Source organism: Chiloscyllium plagiosum, unplaced genomic scaffold (assembly GCF_037043375.1).
Source record: "Chiloscyllium plagiosum isolate Xiang-an unplaced genomic scaffold, Cpla_swu_hap1 HiC_scaffold_27, whole genome shotgun sequence".
Taxonomy (NCBI): domain Eukaryota; kingdom Metazoa; phylum Chordata; class Chondrichthyes; order Orectolobiformes; family Hemiscylliidae; genus Chiloscyllium; species Chiloscyllium plagiosum.
In genome coordinates, this window is record NW_028270165.1 from 5,096,221 (window position 1) to 5,115,661 (window position 19,441).

The window sequence follows — 19,441 nt, forward strand, 5'->3', positions numbered from 1 at the left end:
GGGTGACCTTATAGAGGTTTATCAAATCATGTGGGACGTTGAAAGGATAAAGAGACAAGGTCTTTTCCCTGGGTTGGGAGAGTCCAGAACTAGAGGGCAAAGGCTTAGGGTGAGGTGGGGGAGGAAGCAGTTAGACTCCGAATTGCTTTTGGAAATAAAGGATTAAGAGGAGTGAATTCCTTTGGTATTTGTAATGATTTGTATAAGTACATGAATAAAAAAGGCTTAGAGGGATATGGGCTGGGAGCAGGCAGGTGGGACGAGTTCAGTTTGGGTTATGTTCAGCATAGGAGAAAGTGAGGTCTGCAGATGCTGGAGATCAGAGCTGAAAATGTGTTGCTGGAAAAGCGCAGCAGGTCAGGCAGCATCCAGGGAACAGGAGAATCGACGTTTCAGACATAAGCCCTTCTTCAGGAATCCTTCTTCCAGCAACACATTTTCAGCTTATGTTCAGCATAGACTGGTTGGACCGAAAGGTCTGTTTCCTTCCTGTTGGACTCAATGACTCTACAACTGCAAAGGTCCTAGAATTTTATTTCCAGCTTTTTAGGAGACCACTGTAAAGTTGACTCAATCTCAGGACAGAATTCACATCATACCAATAACAGCTGAGTGAACCAATTGACCAATTTGAAGGCAGATCATAATGCCGAGGAATCAAGACTAGTGGTGATCCACAGCAGCATCACTGGCAGAATCCGATTGTTGGGAGAATTGGTGCCCCTGCAAGTTGCAGGACAACGTGAACCTCTGCCTGCACTCAGGGCAGGGGAACGGCCTCTCTCTGGTGTGGACACATTGGTGCCTCCTCAGGTCTGACGAGTCACCGATGGCCTTCCCGCACTCAGAGCGGGTAAACAGCCGTTCACCCATGTGAACCCGCTGGTGGGTCAGCAGGTGGGAAGCCTGGGTAAAGCACTTCCCGCACTCAGGGCAGCTGAAGGGCCTCTCGCCCGTGTGGATCCGCTGGTGCCTCAGTAGGACAGAGGAATTGCTGAAGGCCTTCCCTCACTTTGGGCAGCTGAAGGACCTCTCCCCAGAGTGGAGCCCCCGGTGGGCCAGCAGGGTAGAAGAATCACTGAATGGTACGTCTAACATACGATGAATGGCTGAGGATCCTGGAATTGTATTCATTAGAGTTTAGAAGGTTGAGGGGAGATCTAATAGAAACTTATAAGATAATGCATGGCTTAGAAAGGGTGGATGCTGGGAAGGTGTTTCCATTAGGCAGGGAGACTAGGACCTATGGGCACAACCTGAGCATTAGAGGGGGTCAACTTAGAACAAAAATGAGGAGACATTTCTTCAGCCATATAGTGTGGGCCTGTGGAATTCATTGCCACAGAGGACAGTGGAGGCCAGGATGTTAAATGTCTTCAAGGCAGAGATTGATAAATTCTTGATCTCGCAAGGACTTTCACATATTGTAATTGTACCAGCCTCCACCATTTCCTCTGGCAGCTCATTCTTTACATTCACTACACTGTGAATTAAAAAGTTGCCCTTAGGTTTCTTTTAATTCTTGGCTCATCCGCCTCACCCTAAAGCTATTACCCTTTAGTTCTGGACTCCCGCAAACCCAGGGAAAAGACCTTGTCTATTTAACCAATCCATGCCTTACATGATTTTATAAATGTGTACAAATGCCTTCGGCACACTCGTGAAAACAGCACCAACCAATTAAGCTCAAACGCTCCAATTCTGGCAGCATCCTTGTCATCTTTTTTCACAACATCCTTCCGATAGGAGGGTGACCAGAACTGCACACAATATTCCAAAAGCGGCCTAACCAGTCTCAATGTAACCTCCCATCTCCAATGCCCAGAAGATTGGGAAAGTTATCTTTTGTGGGTTTTGAAAATTGAGAAAGAATGGAGGGACAACCCGAACTTATGAGTGTCAGCTTGGAAGCACCAATGTCTCGGGTCCAGGGTGGGAATGGGGGAAGAAAGCCGAAATGCAGGAGCCAAGACAGAGGAAGAACAGAGGATGTAAAACTATTGCAGCTGGCTTGAAGCTGCAATGTGGATTATTGCATGCGCTGTACTTGTACCCGATGCATTTATTTGCGGGAATCGCTATCATCCGTCCCTCCTCGCCCGGGTAATTAAGCCAGATACCCGAGTTTGCAGAGGCTGCTCCCTCCCTAGATTCACTCCAGTTGATTCCCCCTTCCCTCTCTCCCTCCCAGGATGAGGAGTTGCCTAGAGGAGGGTGTTTCACATTGAAACTGATAGGGCCACTTCCGTGTTGTGACGTCATAATGGGGCGGAGCTAGCCCGACAGCGGAACCCTACAACAGACGGAAAGAACTGAAAAAGTGTTGCTGGAAAAGCGCAGCAGGTCAGGCAGCATCCGAGGAGCAGGAAAATTGACGTTTCGGGCAGGAGCCCTTCATCAGAGTAAGTTAGTGTGGCCGATAAACACTAACCAGAACTTCCTTGGGCATTAGCAGTAATTTAGCACGGCCGATCCACCCTAACCTGCACGTCGCTGGACAGTGTGGGGAATTAAGCTCAGCCAAGGCCGGGGCTGCCACACGGCCGGAAGTCATTCCCAGAAATAACAGTTGATGGTGCCCTCACCAAGATGGCCGCCCACGCTCCCCGCCCCAAGACAACATGCGCCTTACCCTCACAAAGATGGCGGCCGTTGCCGGGCAACCCGCGAGGTCCTTCCCGAGTGAAGTAAACACTGGGCCTGTGAGGATTTTATTCGAGGCCTCAGGCCTCCCCCTAGGAGTTTATAAACTCCCCAGTCTCCCTCCTCCCGCGGGTCCCAATCCTACCCTGTCTCACTGTCTCCTCTCCCCGGGGGCAGGAGCCAGGTCTTGGCGCTCGGGCCTGGCGACCTCCCCGGGATGTTCCTGAAACCTGGTCCTGTTCTGAAGGAGGATCCCCGGACCCGAAACACCTCCTCGGATTTCTCCCCACACATGCAGCCAGGGATGCTCAGCTTTTCCAGCGGTCTCTGTTCTTGTTCCTTAAGCCGCCAGCGCCATTCCTCTCCCACAAACAGTAACACTGTCTTTGTCCCGCTGCAGGACCTACACTGCACATGCGCCAGCTCTCAAGGGGCGGGGTTCCGGTGCATGACGTCTTCACCGGAGGGGGCGTGGTTGGAGGAGTCCTCCAAACAATCGGAGACGATGGGGGCGGGGCGATCGTTTTGCCGGCCCCCAGCCACATGAAGGGGTTTGAAAAAAGTTTTGACTTTTTAAAAATCGTTTCAGCCTGCTCAGAAATAGTATTCCAGACCTCTGGATGGGTGAAACATTGAACTTTCAAACATAAACAAAGGGATACTAAAAAAAATCAATTAAAATAGATGAGATAAATTACAAAAGAAACCTTGCACTAAAAATCAAAGAGAACAGCAAAAGCTTCTGTTGGTACGGTAAAGGGAACAGAGTCGCTAAGGTAAGTATTGATACCTTGGAAAATGAAAACGGTGAGTTAATGGGAGAATACTGAAATGGCAGAGATGCTAAATCAATACTTGTCCTCAGTTTTCACGTTGGAGGACAACAGAACAATTCCTATTGAAATGGACAAGTCAGAGGCTATAGAAAGGGGAGAACTTAAACAACTAACATCGATAGGGAAAAGGTACACAGCAAACTAGTAGGATTGAGGACAGACAGGTCCCCTGGGCCTGATGGTCTACATCCTAGGGTCCTGAAGGAAGTGGCAGCGGAGATAGTGAATTCATTAGTTACAATATTCTGAAGATCTCTGAACATGGAAAAGATTCATTGAGTTTATTTAAGACTGTTACTACTATTATAGGACAAGCCAAAACAGAGAACAGCCAGGGAATTCCTAAAGGCATGGCGCTCATCCACAGATTCAATCAATAAGCACATCAACCTGGACCCAATATACTGACCACTGCAACGGACAGCTGGAACTGACAACCGGAAGCGGCAGATTCAAACCATTACAAATGCTGGAGGAAAGATCACAGAAACGCTTCACAGGAGGCTCCCAAGCACTGAGGATGTCACCTAGACAGGGGACGAAACGTCTGCAACACAAATTCCCAGCTCGGCGAACAGAACCACAACAACGAGCACCTGAGCTACAAATCTTCTCACAGACTTTGAACACCTTTTGTGTTTATCCTATCCATGCCCCTCATTTTTTAATAAACCTTCATACAGTCACCCCTTACCCTCTGAAGCTCCAGGGAAAACAGTCCTGGACCATTAAGCTTCTCCCAAATTCTCGAACCCTGGAAACATCCATGTAAATCTTTTCTGAACCCTTTCAAGGGTTTGGGGAAAAAGCAGGAAAAAGGGTTGATGAGAGGTCTTGATTGAATGGCGGAGCAGACTTGATGGGCTAAATGACCTAATTCTGCTCTTATATTTGTGAACTTTTGAACTCTGGAGCAGCCAGGACTTGAACCCGATCTAGAGTTAGGGTCACTACCTCTGTGCTACAAGACATCCATAAAAATATCAAATCCTCCAGTCTCCTGAGTCACAGGTGGGGATACTAACCACTATACTACCGAGGATGCTGGACAGTTGCAAGATGGTGGAGATAGAGATGGAGAGTGGGTGGGTGTTTCAGGAACGATTATTGACATCATAGTCTGAATGGCCTCCTTATGTACTGTAACATTCTAAAACATTCTAAGCCAGCCAATGATCTGACCTGTGCCACACAAGCACAGTCCCCTGGGAAGTTTCCAGAGGTATGTATGGGCTGTAGGAAGAGATCCAATTCCCTGCTTAATCTGGAATGTAATGCTCTCATGCATACCAGGGAGCGGTGATCCACTTGCTCCACATGTCATTCAAACCCAAATACATCATTGACTTCCTACTGGACAGAAAGGATTAAACTTCTCAGCAACAACTGCCTTAAAAAAAACATTCAATCTTTGTAGTCGTAGCGAAAATCACAGTTTTCCAAACTGTGGGTCAATATTACCGACCAGGTAACAATGGTTGCTGTGGGGCTCACAGTGATGACTGAGGGGCCGTCCTTTTAGATGCTCGGTTGTTTCTGTATTGTTTTATTAGATTAGATTCCCCACAGTGTAGAAACAGGCCCTTCAGCCAAACAAGTCCACACTGACTCTCTGAAGTCCACATTGCCCTCTGACTAAGCACCTAGCACAATGGGCATTTTAACATGGCCAATTCACCTGACCTGCAGATCTTTGGACTGTGGGAGGAAACCGGAGCACCTGGAGGAAACCCACGCAGACACGGGGAGAATGTGCAAACTCCACACAGACAGTCGCCCGAGGCTGGAATTGTTGATGGGCTTGGCCTCATGGACTGCTCTCTGAAGCCAGATTTAAAAGAAGGTTTGAAAATCATGACGAAAATCATACCCAGAAAAGACAGTGAAAAACTGTTCACCATGGTAAAAGCATTGAGAATAAGAACGCAAATTTGAAGTTGATGACAAGAAAGAAAATGTGATGTGAGAAAGAAATTTCACATAGTAAGTAAATAGATCTGGAAGACATTGCATGGAGAAGTGGTTGAAGCAGGTTCAATTAAGGGCATTGGACAATTATTTGATGACAAGCAATGTACCAGTTTCCAAGGAAATGTCAGGAAAATGGCACAAGGTCAGAAAGCTCATTTAGAGAATTGCATGGACGCAATGGGCTGAATGGCCTGCTTCTGTGATTTAGTATTTCAGTGGTTCATAATTGCTTATCAGGTCTCTGTCAATTATGAACATCAGGCTAACATCTGCTATTTGTACGGTCAGTCAGGGAGGATCCGTCAGATCAATGTTGTATAATGATTCATGATTGGGGAACTGCAGGGATTGGGACTAGGACCCCAGGTATTCACAGAATATGTCAGTGATTTAGATGAGAAAACTAATTGGAATATATCACAAATTGCAGATGACACAAAGCTGGGTGGAAGGGTGAGCTGTGAGGAGGATGCAGCGTTATTTGGACAGGCTGAGTGAGTGGGTAAATGTATGGCAGGAGCAGTTTAGTGTGGATCAATGTGAGGTTATCCACTTTGGTAGCAAAAATACAAAAGCAGATTATTTGAATAACTGTAACCTGGGAGATGGGAATGTTCACCAAGAACTAATCCAAGATGGAGGACCGGAAAATTTGTGGCTGTAAGAGCTGCTCTTTTTTAAAGATATTTTCAGTGTTGGAGGCGATTTCCTTGAATTCCAGGAGCAGCACTTACTGTTTTATATACTGTTGCATTGTTTTGGAGCTTTGGAGTAAAAAAATCAAGTCAACAGCACTTTTAAAAGAGAGAAAGACAGCTAAAGGCAGCGAGCACATGGTCTGAAAGAGAGAGAGAGAGAAAATCCTACACTGCTAGCTGACACAGCAGTGAATCTATGTAGTTACTGCCTTTGTTGTTTGAAATCATGTATCTCTGAACATTGGAGTGCGTCTAGGAAAAATTAACAAACAGCAAAATTCACAACTGGTCTTGGTGGAATCTGTGTGGGAGAGCTCACAGCACAGGAACAGAGAAGTGCATAGTTTTTAATGTGTAGCCTTGCTGTAAGTTTGCGGTAGTGAATAGAGTGGGTTCTTTCTTGATTATTTGTTTTGAGATTTTAGAAGCTCACCAGCGGGTCCACAACAGGGAGCGGCCAATCACCTGCTCTGAATGCAGGAAGAAATTCATTGATTCTTCCAGCCTGCAGACGCACCAGCGGGTCCCACACCAGAGACAGCCTGCTCATCTGCTGTCAGTGTGGGAAGGGCTTAACCCCCTCCTCCCACCTGTGGAGGCCAATGCAGGGTGATTGAAGGAATGACAGCCGAGTGCCATTATCGACTGGACTATCAACCCAGCTCTGGGGACTCCTGGATTCGAATCACACTGTGGCAGATGGCAGAATTCGAATTCAGTCAGAAATCTGGAGTTCAGAATCTAATGATGAAACCATATTCTGGGAAAAAAATATCCCATGAGATTCACTCATGTCAGAGTCTGTCTGTATCCCAATTTTGAGTCAGACTGGTTCTATTTCCATCGTAGAATTTATAACATATTACATGGATAGACTGTCTGAAGATTGTGCGTTTTTTGAGCAAAATAGAATGTACTTGCAATTAAAATCCTGCAATTGCAAATTCACACCATAGACTGATGTGTGTGTCTGTGTATGTGCGTGCTTAGTAAAGTGTGTGAATAATGGAGTATAAGCCTGTGAGAGGGTGTGTGCATGTGTGTGTGTCTGAGTGCGAGTATGAGAGTGAGAGAGAGAGAGTGTATAGTGTAGTGGGGTCACCTGTCGTGTGACATGAACCCAATGTCCCAGTTGAGGCCACCCTCATGGGGTTCCAAATTTGGCTATCAGCCTCCGCTCAGCCACCAGAAATGATTAAGCAGTTACACAATACACATTGGAGAGGGCAGGGTGGGCCTTGTCTTTCGATTTGCGGAAGTTGAGACGCTCTGGATGCTGTGATCCAGGGCAAACACAGGCTGGTGGACCTTCGGCTCAGAAAGATGCAGCTGGAAGCCGGGTTGCAGACACGTTGGGGGAAAAGGGGAAAGTTAACTGGACACTTTATTCTGGGAGATGGTCTTTCCTCTACGGACAAAGCCTTCTGACTGGGTCAGTGGACAGGGTCAGGAGGATGTCAGCACAAGTCAGACAGAACGGGTGGCACGGTGGCACAGTGGTTAGCACTGCTGCCTCACAGCACCAGAGACCCGGGTTCAATTCCCACCTCAGGCGACTGACTGTATGGAGTTTGCACATTCTCCCCGTGTCTGTGTGGGTTTCCTCCGGGTGCTCCGGTTTCCTCCCACAGTCCCAAGATGTGCAGGTCGGGTGTATTAGCCATGCTAAATTGCCCGTAGTGTTAGGTAAGGGGTAGATGTATGGGTGGGTTGCACTTCGGCGGGGCGGTGTGGACTTGTTGGGCCGAAGGGCCTGTTTCCAAACTGTAAGTAATCTAATCTAATAAAGGGGATCTGAGAGAGGTCTGCACGAGTGAGGAGCTAACTGGCTGCGTGGTTGGAGTACGAACAATGTTGGGGAGGGGGCAGTGGTGGTCAGGGAGAGAATAGTGGCAGGGATTGTCACCATTCTCTGCAGTTGGCAGCAGAAGACCAGGTTGCATCAGTGTCTGCCTGGCGCCAGGATTTGGGAACCGGTGTGCTCAGGGCTGGAGAAATGGAAAAGGCGTGGTCTAACAATGTCAGGAGGAGAGAGCCGCTGCTGAAGGCTCATGAGAAGTCAGAAGCTACAAAGACAAAGCAGAACTTCAAACCTCTAGGTGGCACGGTGGCTCAGTGGTTAGCACCACTGCCTCACAGTACCACGGACTTGGGTTCAATTCCACTCTCATGCAGCTCTCTGTGTGGACTTTGGCATGTTCTCACCTTTGTGTCTGCGTGGGTGAACTCTGGGTGCTCCAGTTTCCTCTGACAGTCTAACCATCTGAAGTTTAGGGTGGATTGGCCATGCTGAAGTGTCCAGGCATCTGCAACCTAGGGTGGGTTCACTATGGGGAACTGCAGGGAAAGTGGGTGGGATGCTGTTTGGAAGGTCAGTCTGAATTTTATGGGCCGAATGGCCCGTATGGATTATATGAATCTACTGTCTATTGAGAAACGACTGCACCCAAGTCTGCTGTGGATGGAGTGGGTTCCAGTTCATGGAACACTGACACCATTCCTGGGTAAGGTGGGATTTGAGCTGTCACTATCCCAGCCCACTGTCCCCATGCATTTTCTCTCTCTCCTTACAGTCTGCACTCACCAAATCTCTCTGCCCAGCCATTCTCTCTCTCTCCCCCTCATTTTCTGCCCCCCATTCTTTGTTCCCAAGTCTTTCTCCTCCCCTCCACCCTCTGTCCCCTATCCATTTTCTCTCACTCTCCCCCTACCCTCTGCTCCCCTATCCATTCTCTCTCTCTCTCTCCCCCTCTTCCCCCCCACCCTCTGCACCCCTGTTCATTCTCTCTCCCTTCTACCTTCCCCCCATCTTTTCTCGTACCTCGAACCCTCTTTGATTGCTGTATCAAGCCCTTCTCGGGAAAGAGAGAGAATGGATGGTGATGACTCAACCTGGAAGACAGGGGAGCACAAGAAATGGCTGATCTTTAAAATTGAGAGCAGCTGAAATGACATATTCAGAAACATTGTTAATGTCGAAAAGCAGAAAGCTGCAGACATGTTTCTGAAACTTGCATTGAACTAGGCGGGTAGAGTCATACAGCACAGGAACAAACTCTGCAGTCGAGCTCACCCATGCTGACTGGATATCCTAAATTAATCTCGTGACCCATTTGCCAGTATTTGACCCATATCTCTCTCGACCCTTCCAATACATTTACCCAACCAGATGCCTTTTAAATGTTATAATGGTACCAGCTCCCATCACTTCCTCTGGCAGCCCATTGCACACACGTACCACCCTCTGTATGAAAAAAATACAAATCTATGCCTTCCCCACTCCCTCGTTTTATCTGTACTGATACCTTCGGGGATCTCTGGACTTGGACAGCAAGGTTCCCTTGTTCCTCAGCACTCTGTAGGGACCTACTATTTATTGATTACTTTCTTCCATTATTACATTTCCCAGAATGCCTGGAGATTAAATTCCATCTCTCTGCCCCATTTACCAGCTGATTGGTATCAAAGTGTAGCCGGAGACCATCCTCCTCACTATCAATACCACCACCTTTCCAGAGTTTACTCCTAAACAGAGGGGAGCAGCACTGTATCCGGCTGAGCAGTGGGAAATGTGTGTGTGTGTTGTGGGGGCTTGGAAACTTTGCAAGCTCCTTTTCCTTAATTTTTTAATCCCACCAAATCCATGTGGTTTGAGTTTTTATAACAGAAAACAGCACAGGGTTTAATTTTAACTTCCCACTGGCTGAAACTTTGTCCTCCCCTCTAAGGTCTGAGAGTAAAACACTTTCCTTCCCCTCCCCTCCCTCCATGTGTAACACAGAGTTGTGGGATTGGCACCTGTTGTTATTTTGTGATCTATTCCAAATGAAATTTTATCTCTGCGCAGGCACAAGTGAACAGCCTGTTTTTGTGCTTTCTGCGAGATCAGGCTAGCAGCTTTTAAATCCTTATGTTAAGCAGCAGAAGCAAACAGTAGATCAGCAATTGTATTTTGAGAGTGGTAATTCTAACCCTGGTAATCCCGTTGGGTCAACAGAGAGAGAGGGAGAGCATGTCACATCTAAAGTGCATACAGAAGAGTTGTTACACTTGTTCAGTCAGTTGAGTTGGTTCTGCCCTCAGATGTGACTGGATGTTGCTTTTCATGGATCATAATTAAACTACAACGGAACACATTAAATTCAAGGAATTCAATTGAAAGGGCAGTTTGAGTGAATAAATGGAAAACTGCTTAAAGATTGGCTCCTGGTCTTTTACTTCACCAATTAGAAGTTGTTGGTTTGACAGCTCTCCTAATCATAGAATCCCTACAGTGTGGGAGCAGGCCATTTGGCCCATCGAGTCAACACTGACCCTCCAAACAGCATCCCATCCAGACTAACAAAAATGTGCACCACATGTGTGCAGAGAAGGGGATGCTTGGAGTGAGTGGGATGCTTTCACCACCACCATCTCTCTCCAAGACACAAACATCCCCACAGCACCACCTGTCCATTCCTCCACCACCACAGTGCCTCCGGCCTTACCCCCTGCCAACCACAGTGCCACTGTCCATTCTCCCTGCCACCCACAGCATCCCCTGACCATTCTCCCTGCCACCCACAGCACCCCCATCCATTCTCCCCCGCCATTCATGGCTCCCCCCTCTCCATTCCCCCGTGCCACGCACGGCACCCCTGTCCATTCCCTCGCCACTCCCGGCACACCGTCCATTAGAACATAGAACATAGAACAATACAGCACAGAACAGGCCCTTCGGCCCACGATGTTGTGCCGAACTTCTAACCTAGATTAAGTACCTATCCATGTACCTATCCAAATGCCGCTTAAAGGTCGCCAATGATTCCGACTCTACCACTCCCACGGGCAGCGCATTCCATGCCCCCACCACTCTCTGGGTAAAGAACCCACCCCTGACATCTCCCCTATACCTTCCACCCTTCACCTTAAATTTATGTCCCCTTGTAACACTCTGTTGTACCCGGGGAAAAAGTTTCTGACTGTCTACTCTATCTATTCCTCTGATCATCTTATAAACCTCTATCAAGTCACCCCTCATCCTTCGCCGTTCCAACGAGAAAAGGCCGAGAACTCTCAACCTATCCTCGTACGACTTCCTCTCCATTCCAGGCAACATCCTGGTAAATCTTCTCTGCACCCTCTCCAAAGCTTCCACATCTTTCCTAAAGTGAGGCGACCAGAACTGCACACAGTACTCCAACTGTGGCCTAACCAAGGTCCTGTACAGCTGCAACATCACTTCACGACTCTTGAATTCAATCCCTCTGCTAATGAACGATAATACTCCATAGGCCTTCTTACAAACTCTATCCACCTGAGTGGCAACGTTCAAAGATCTATGTACATAGACCCCAAGATCCCTCTGTTCCTCCACCTGACTAAGAACCCTACCATTAACCCTGTATTCCGCATTCTTATTTGTTCTTCCAAAATGGACAACCTCACACTTGGCAGGGTTGAACTCCATCTGCCACTCCTCAGCCCAGCTCTGCATCATATCTAAGTCCCTCTGCAGCCGACAACAGCCCTCCTCACTGTCCACAACTCCACCTATCTTCATATCATTCTCTCTCTCTCTTTCTTTCTCTCACCCCCACCCTCTGTGCCCCTGTCCAGTCCCCCTTCCCATCTTCTGACTCCCCATGCATTTTCTCTCTCCCCCAAATCCTCTGCTCTCCATCCCTCTGTTCCCCCATATATTTTCTTTCTCCACCCACGGTCTGCCCTCTGTCCATTCTCCTGCCATCCACTGACTCCCATCTATTCTCTCTCCCCTCACACTCTGCACTCCACTCTTTCTCTACCCCACAATGCTCTGTACCCCATTCTCTCTTGTCCCCCTCCACCATTTACTGCTGCCCCATTCTCTCACTTTGCCCCCTACCCTTTGCCCTGCAGGTCTTTCTCTTCCCTCCCCCCCCCCACTAACCTCTGCCCCCCAATCTTTCTCTAGACCAAACCCTCTGTTCCTGTCCATTTTCTGTTTCTCTACACACCACCCTCTGCCCTTTCATCCATTCTCTCTCTTTTCTCCACATCCTTTCTCATGCCTCGAGCCCTCTTTGATCACTGTATCAAGGCCTTTTCAGAAGAGAGAGAGAATAGATGACTCAACTGGGAGTCAGGACGGGTGACAAATGGCTGATCTTTAAAATTGAGAATAGCTAAAATGATACATTCAGAAACATCATTAAAGTCTGAAAGCATGTTCAATTTTTAAGAGCTGCTGAAATCTTCTGAAACTTGCATTGAAATAGGCGCAGTTAGGCCACAGCTCAGGACAGGCTGTAAGGGGTGAATGGCCTATTCTTAGTCTCATGAAATTGGTTCTGACTATGTCAAAATAGAGTTATAGATTTGTATAGCACAGAAACAAACTAAATTAATCTAGTGACCCATTTGCCAGCATTTGGCCCATTTCCCAGCATTTGGCCCATTTCCCTCTGAATCTTTCCTATTCATAGCCCTATGAGAATGCATTTTAAATATTGTAACTGTGCCAGCCTCCACCACTTCATTGCATACACATACCACCCTTTGTGCAAAAAGGTTGGCCTTTAAGATCCTCAGAAATCTTTCCCCTCTCATCCTCAACCTATGCCCTCCAGTTCTGGGCTCCCCTCCCCCCAAACATGCGGAAAAGACATACAAAAGTTGATCAGCCAGACAAAATGCAAAAGCAATAAAATGTCGAGCCACGGGGGAACAAAATTGTTGCTCTACCTTTGTTTTCCTATTTGCATTTGGAGACTTAAAATCTGTCCGTAAAACTAGCATCCCCACAAGAGTATATTGCTGATATTTGCCGGTGTCAGCAACGCAGTGCGCATGCTCATCGCTGCCCAAACGAAAGGCGCGCGACCTGTTTTTGATGGACCAATCGGAAGCCCTGGAGGACCAGAAGGAGATTGGTCTTCCTGCCAATCAGAGCAACCGCATTGTCTGAATGCGGAAGTTGGACCACGAGCTTCTGAAGCTGCTGCTCGTGCTCCTCTCTTTGGAATGTGGATTGAGCTTCACCCCAGACTCCAACTTCCTTTCTCCGTCCAACATCTGTGAGTATGGTAGTCTCTTTTCTCACCCACGTTTTCCATTTCACTTTTTTTCAATTTGGGGTTCGGTTGTTGGCTTGCGGCAACTGAAAGGAAAAGGAGTGAATCCAGGCCGAGACAAACACTGGAAAAATTGGTCCAGGTCTGTGTCTCAATTGGCAAAATACATCGGCAGGAGACTGCAAGAACACACTAAGCCAGGCAGCACAAGGAGGTGGACAAGGCGATGTTTTGGGTGTAAACCTTCTTCGTGGGGGAGTGGGCGGTGGGGGAGAGTGCAGGGGGAACTGTAGATGGGGCATTAAAATGGGTGGTGACTGGGACGACCAGTCAGTCTCTGCGGACCCGGCTGCGATGCTCGGCGAACCGTTCCTCAAGTTTACTCTTGGTCTCCCCGATGTAGAGAAGTCCACAGTTGACAAACACATGGCAAATACAGGACCACAATGTGAAGTTATAGCATTTGTTGTAAAAAAAAAAAGCAGAAAGGAGGTGCATTATTTAAATGGTGATATATTGGGGTGTGGATAAAGTGAGAACTGGAGATCAGAGTCGAAAAATGTGGTGCTGGAAAAACAGCAGGTCAGACAGCAACGGAGGAGCAGGAGAGTCGCTGTTTTGGGCATGGGTCTTTCATCAGGAATGGACGTACAAAGGGGCCTCAGCGTCCTTCGACACCAATCAATGCCAGTTGTCAGACAGGAGCAACAAGCAATCAGCAAGGCAATGGTACATTAGCAAGAAAAATTGAGTTCAGAAGTTAACCAACCTCTGGACTTCTGGTACCTCTCCTGTGACTATTGATTTACAGATATCTCAGCAAGGGGCCCAGCAATCACTTCCCTAGATTCCCACAGAGTTCTAGAGGTACCTGATAAGGTCCCAGGTATTTATCCACCTTTGTGTTTCGAGACATCCAGCATCACCACCTCTGTAATATGGATATTTTTCAAGATGTCACCATCTATTTCCCTACAGTCTATATCTTCCATAACCTTTTCCACAGGAAATACTGATGCAAAATACTCATTTAGTATCTCCCCCATTTTCTGCGGTTCCACACACAATCCACCGTGCTGATCTTCGAGGTGCCCCATTCTCTCCCTAGTTACCCTCTTGTCCTTAATGTATTTGTAAAAACCCTTTTGATTCTCCTTCACCCTATTTTCCAAAGCTATCTCATGTCCCCTTTTTGACCTCCTGATTTCCCTCTTAAGTATACTTGTTTATACTTTGTACCTTATACTCTTCTAAGAATTCACTCGATTTATCTTGTCTATACCTGACATATGCTTCCTTTTTTTTTTGAATCAAACCCTCAATTTCTCTAGTCATCCAGCATTCCCGACATCTATCAGACTTTCCTTTCACCCCAACAGGAATATACCATCTCTGGTCTCCTCATTATCTCATTTCTGAAGGCTTCCCATTTTCCAGCCGTCCCTTTACCTGCGAACATCCGCCCCAATTAGCTTTTGAAAGGTCTTGCCTAATACTGTCAGACTTAGGATTCCTCCAATTTAGAACTTCAACTTTTAGATCTGGTCTATCCTTTTCCATCACTATTTTAAAACTAATAGAATTATGGGCGCCGACCCAATGTGCTCCCCCACTGACACCTCTGTCACGTGTCCTGCCTTATTTCCCAAGAGTAAGTCAGGTTTTGCACCTTCTCTAGTAGGTGCATCCACATACTGAATCAGAAATTTTCTTGTACACACTTAAATTCCTCTCCAACGAAATCCTTAAACCTATGGCAGTCCCGGTCTATGTTTGGACAGTTAAATCCCCTACCATAACCATATAAGGGGAAAAAAGGGTCTAAAACTGGGCACAATCCTCCAGGTCCGGCCTCAGCAATGCCATGTATAGTTGCAGCAACATTTCCTTACCTTTTGTCTTCTATTCCTTTAGCTATCAAAGCCAACGTTGCATTCACTTTCTTTCTGATCTCCTGTACCTGCATGCTAGTTTTCTGTGACTCCTTAATGAGGATACCCAGATTCCCTCTGCACCAGAGCACCCCAAAGTCTCTCCCCATTTAGACAGTAGGTCACCTCCCTTTTGTTTTGACCAAAATGCATGACCTCACACTTATCCACCTGAAACTCCATCTGCCACATTTGGGCCCACTCTCCTAACCTATCTATATCTATTTGTAAGGTTCTTATTTCCTCATTGCAATTTACCGTCCCACCTATTTTTGTGTCATTCACAAATTTGGCAAAAGAGCCTTTTATCCCTGTATCCAAGTCACTAATGTGGATTGTAAATAGCTGAGGTCCAAGGACCCAACCCTGTGGCACCTCACTAGTTACATCTTGCCATCCAGAAAAAAAGCCATAGATTCGGACTGTCTGTCTTCTGCCGATCAGCTAGTCACCTATTGAAGCTGATAAATTACTCCTAATCCCATATGATCCCACCTGTGAATTAACTTTTTGTGTGGCACTTCAGCAAATGCCTTCTGAAAGGCCAGATATATTACATCTACAGGATCACCATTATCCACTTTGCTTGTTACATCTTTGAAGAATTTAGTCAAATCTGATTTGCCCTTCATAAAACCATGCTGACTCTGATGGATGGAGTTTTGACTTTCTAAACGTTCTGATATTGCTTCCTTGATAATTGATTCTACCAGCAGGTGTTAAACTAACTGGTCTGCAATTTCCCACATATTGCCTCCCTCCCTTTTTGAATACAGGTGTTACATTAGCATTTTTCAAATCCACTGGAACCATAAGACCATAAGATATAGGAGTAGAAATGAGACCATTCAGCCCATCGAGTCTGCTCCACCATGGTTGACTGGTTTATCAACCCCATTCTCCCACTTTCTCCCCATAACCTTTGATCGCCTTGACAATCAACAACCTACCTATCTCAGTCTTAAATAAACTCAATGAATCTTTCTCACATCTAGAGAACTTTGGAATATTATAACTAATGAATCCACCATCTCCACTGCACTTCCTAATGTATTTTTAAGAAGCTATGAACCTAGACTCCAAGGTCTCTTTGTTAAGCAATACTCCCAAAGACCTTATCATTATGTGTTGAAGTCCTGCTAAGATTAGCCTAAATTCGACAACTGCATGATGCATCTCGGGCCATAGTCTGGGGTGTGGATTACCAGGTGCTGGGGATTTGTAAACTTTTAATCCCATCAATTTCTCCAACACCATTTCCCTACGACTACTCAGTTCCTTCAGTTCTGCTCTCAATGGACCATGTGTTCCCCAACATTTTGGGGACGTTACTTGTGCCCTCCTTTTGTGATTATATCAGCAACATATGTGGTTAATTGGTCTGCCATCTTTGTTCCACATGAGAACTTTGCCGGTTTCTAATTGTAATTGTTTTCACCAATCCTTTTTTTCCCTTTTCACATACCCCATTTTCCCCTTTTAATCAATCCTTTTGTTGAAACCTGAACTGCTCCCAGTCTTCAGACTAGCTGCTTTTTTTTAGCTAATTTGTGTGCCACTTCTTTGGATCCAGTCCTGTTCATAATATTCTTTGTTCGCTGTGGCTGGGCCACCTTTTGTTTTATTTTTCAGACAGGATGGAACAACTATTGCAGTTACTCCAGGTGCTATCTAAATGTCTGTCATTTCTTTCAATAATGTGCCCTCGTTTGTTGCAGCCTGTTTGTGCCTGTAATTTCCTTGCTTTAGATTTAAGTCCCCAGTCTCAGTATCAATTCTGTTGCTCTCCAACGTAATGGAAAGTTCTCACTCAGTTCTTCACTCTTCTGCAAGGGACTTCTCACAGCTACATTGCCAATTATTCCCTTCTCATGAAGGAATTAACATTTTGGAATTAAATTGCCATTGGCCAACAGAACCATTGCAATTTTTGGGAGATTGTGTGCAATTCGGGTCTCCCTCCTATTGGAAAGATGTTGTGAAGCTGGAAAGGGTTCAGAAAAGATTTACAATGATGTAGCCAGGGGGTTTGAGTGATAGCGAGAGGCCAAACAGACTGGGGCTATTTCCCCTTGCACGCCGGAGGCTGAGAGGTGACCTTATAGACGTTTATAAAATCATGAGAGGCATGGATAGGGTAAATAGACAAGGCCTTTTCCTAGGGATGGGAGAGTCCAGAGCTAGAGGGTAACAGGTTCAGGGTGAGGGCTGTGGGATGGGGGTGCAGATTTAAAAGGGACCTCGGGCATCTTTTTCATTCAGAGGGTGGTGCTTGCAACGAATGAGCTCCCAGAGAAAGTGGTGGAGGCTGGTACAATTACAGCATTTAAAAGGCATCTGGATGGGTATATGAATTGGAAGGGTACAGAGGAATAGAAGCCAGGTGCCAGCAAACAGGGCGATATTAATTTGGGATATCTGGTTGGCGTGGACAAGTTGGACTGAGAGTTTCTGTGCTGTATATCTCTGACTCTGGCTATCCACTAGATATTTGCCACGTCTGTATGTTCAGTCTCTCTCTGGTGTCGGTGTCAAAGCCTTAATATCTCATTCCACTCCCACCTCCCGGGATGTTAACCATTTCGTGTCTGTTTTTTTCTCCAGAAGCTGTATTGCAAGTTCAACCTGAATTTACACTTGTTTTACTCCCCAGAATCAGACCTGCTCGCTCTCGGCAATATCCCAATGTTGTTGTGAAAGATATTAACTTTCAGGTGGAGTTATCCAAAATTCAGTGATGTCAGTCCTGACGTTTTTGCTTTTCTGCCCCTATAAGATACTGAATCAGCACCTTCAGGAGAATTAGTTAGAGCAGAGTGAGAGCAGAGGGGGAGAGAGAGTGGGATGGTGCTTTCAAATTTATGAAATAACAAAAGAAAAGAATGTTCAACGGCAAGTAAAATTCCTTGTTCTGAATTTCTACCCTGGACTGATAGTGACGACTTTTGTAATCTCTTTTAACAGAGTATTTGAAGATCTGAAGACGGAAGTTTCAACATCAGCAGATGAAGGGCTTATGCCCGAAACAGACTTTTCTGCTCCTCAGATGCTGCCTGACCTGCTGTGTTTTGCCAGTGCCGCACTTTCCGACTCTGACTATCCAGTGTCTTCAATCCTCACTTTGATGTCAATGTCTGACAGTCATTCAATCCATTGAGACCGCAACAATTTTCAACTATGGATCTATGAGAATGAGCAAAGCTTTTGGTTCCTGCTTGAGTGCGTTTTCAGTATCAGTGGGACTGGATAAGAGACCCTACTGTTGCAGCGCACTGAGTGTGCAGCCTGAAACAGATATACGGGCCTGGAAAGTGGAATTCACAGCAGGAAGGGCCTGTACACAATTTTGTGTGCAGCTGAAGCTTTAGCCATGAAGAAACCCGAGGAATCCTGCCCTGTGGAGAAACCGTGGAAGTGTGGCAACTGCGGGAAAGGCTTCTGTTTCCTGTCTGTGTTGGAGACTCATCGGCGCAGTCACACTGGGGAGAGGCCGTTCTCCTGCCCTGAGTGTGAGAAGGGCTTCGTCAATTCCTCCAACCTACTGACCCACCAGCGGGTCCACACGGGGGAGAGGCCGTTCACCTGCCCCGCGTGCAGAAAGGGCTTTACCCAGGCCTCTGCCCTGCTGAGGCACCAGTGGGTCTACACGGGAGAGGCCCTTCAGTTGCCCCATGTGTAGGAAGGGCTTTATCTGGGCTTCCAACCTACTGACCCACCAGCGGGTCCACACAGGGGAGAGGCCCTTCCCCTGCACCAAGTGCAGGAAGGCCTTCAGCCATTCCTCAGACAGGCTGAAACACAAGCAGGTCCACACTGGGGAGAGGCCCTTCAGTTGCCCCGAGTGTGGGAAGGCCTTCAGCGATTCCTCCAACCTGCTGAGACACCGGTGGGTCCACACCAGGGAGAGGCCGTTCAACTGCTCTCACTGTGGGAAGGGCTTCACCCGCTCCTCCCACCTGCGGAGGCACCAGAGAGTTCATGTGCCATCGCAAGGGGATTGAAGGAGCGATGACAGAGTACCGTTATTGACTGGATTATCAACCCAGTTCTTGAGACTCCTGGGTTTGAATCCCGCTGAGTCAGATGGCAGAATTGGAATTTGGTCAGAAATCTGGGTTCAGAATCTAATGATGAAACTGTTTTCATGGGTGGGGGGAGCTGGAGAAAACCCCCATCTGATTCACTCATGTCCTCTTTAGGGAAGGAAACTGCCATTGTGGGAAAGGATTCACTCAGTCAGGGCAGGAGAACGGCCTCTCCCCGGTGTGACTGTGCCGATGAGTCTCCAACACAGACGGGAAACAGAAGCCTTTCCCGCAGTTGCCACA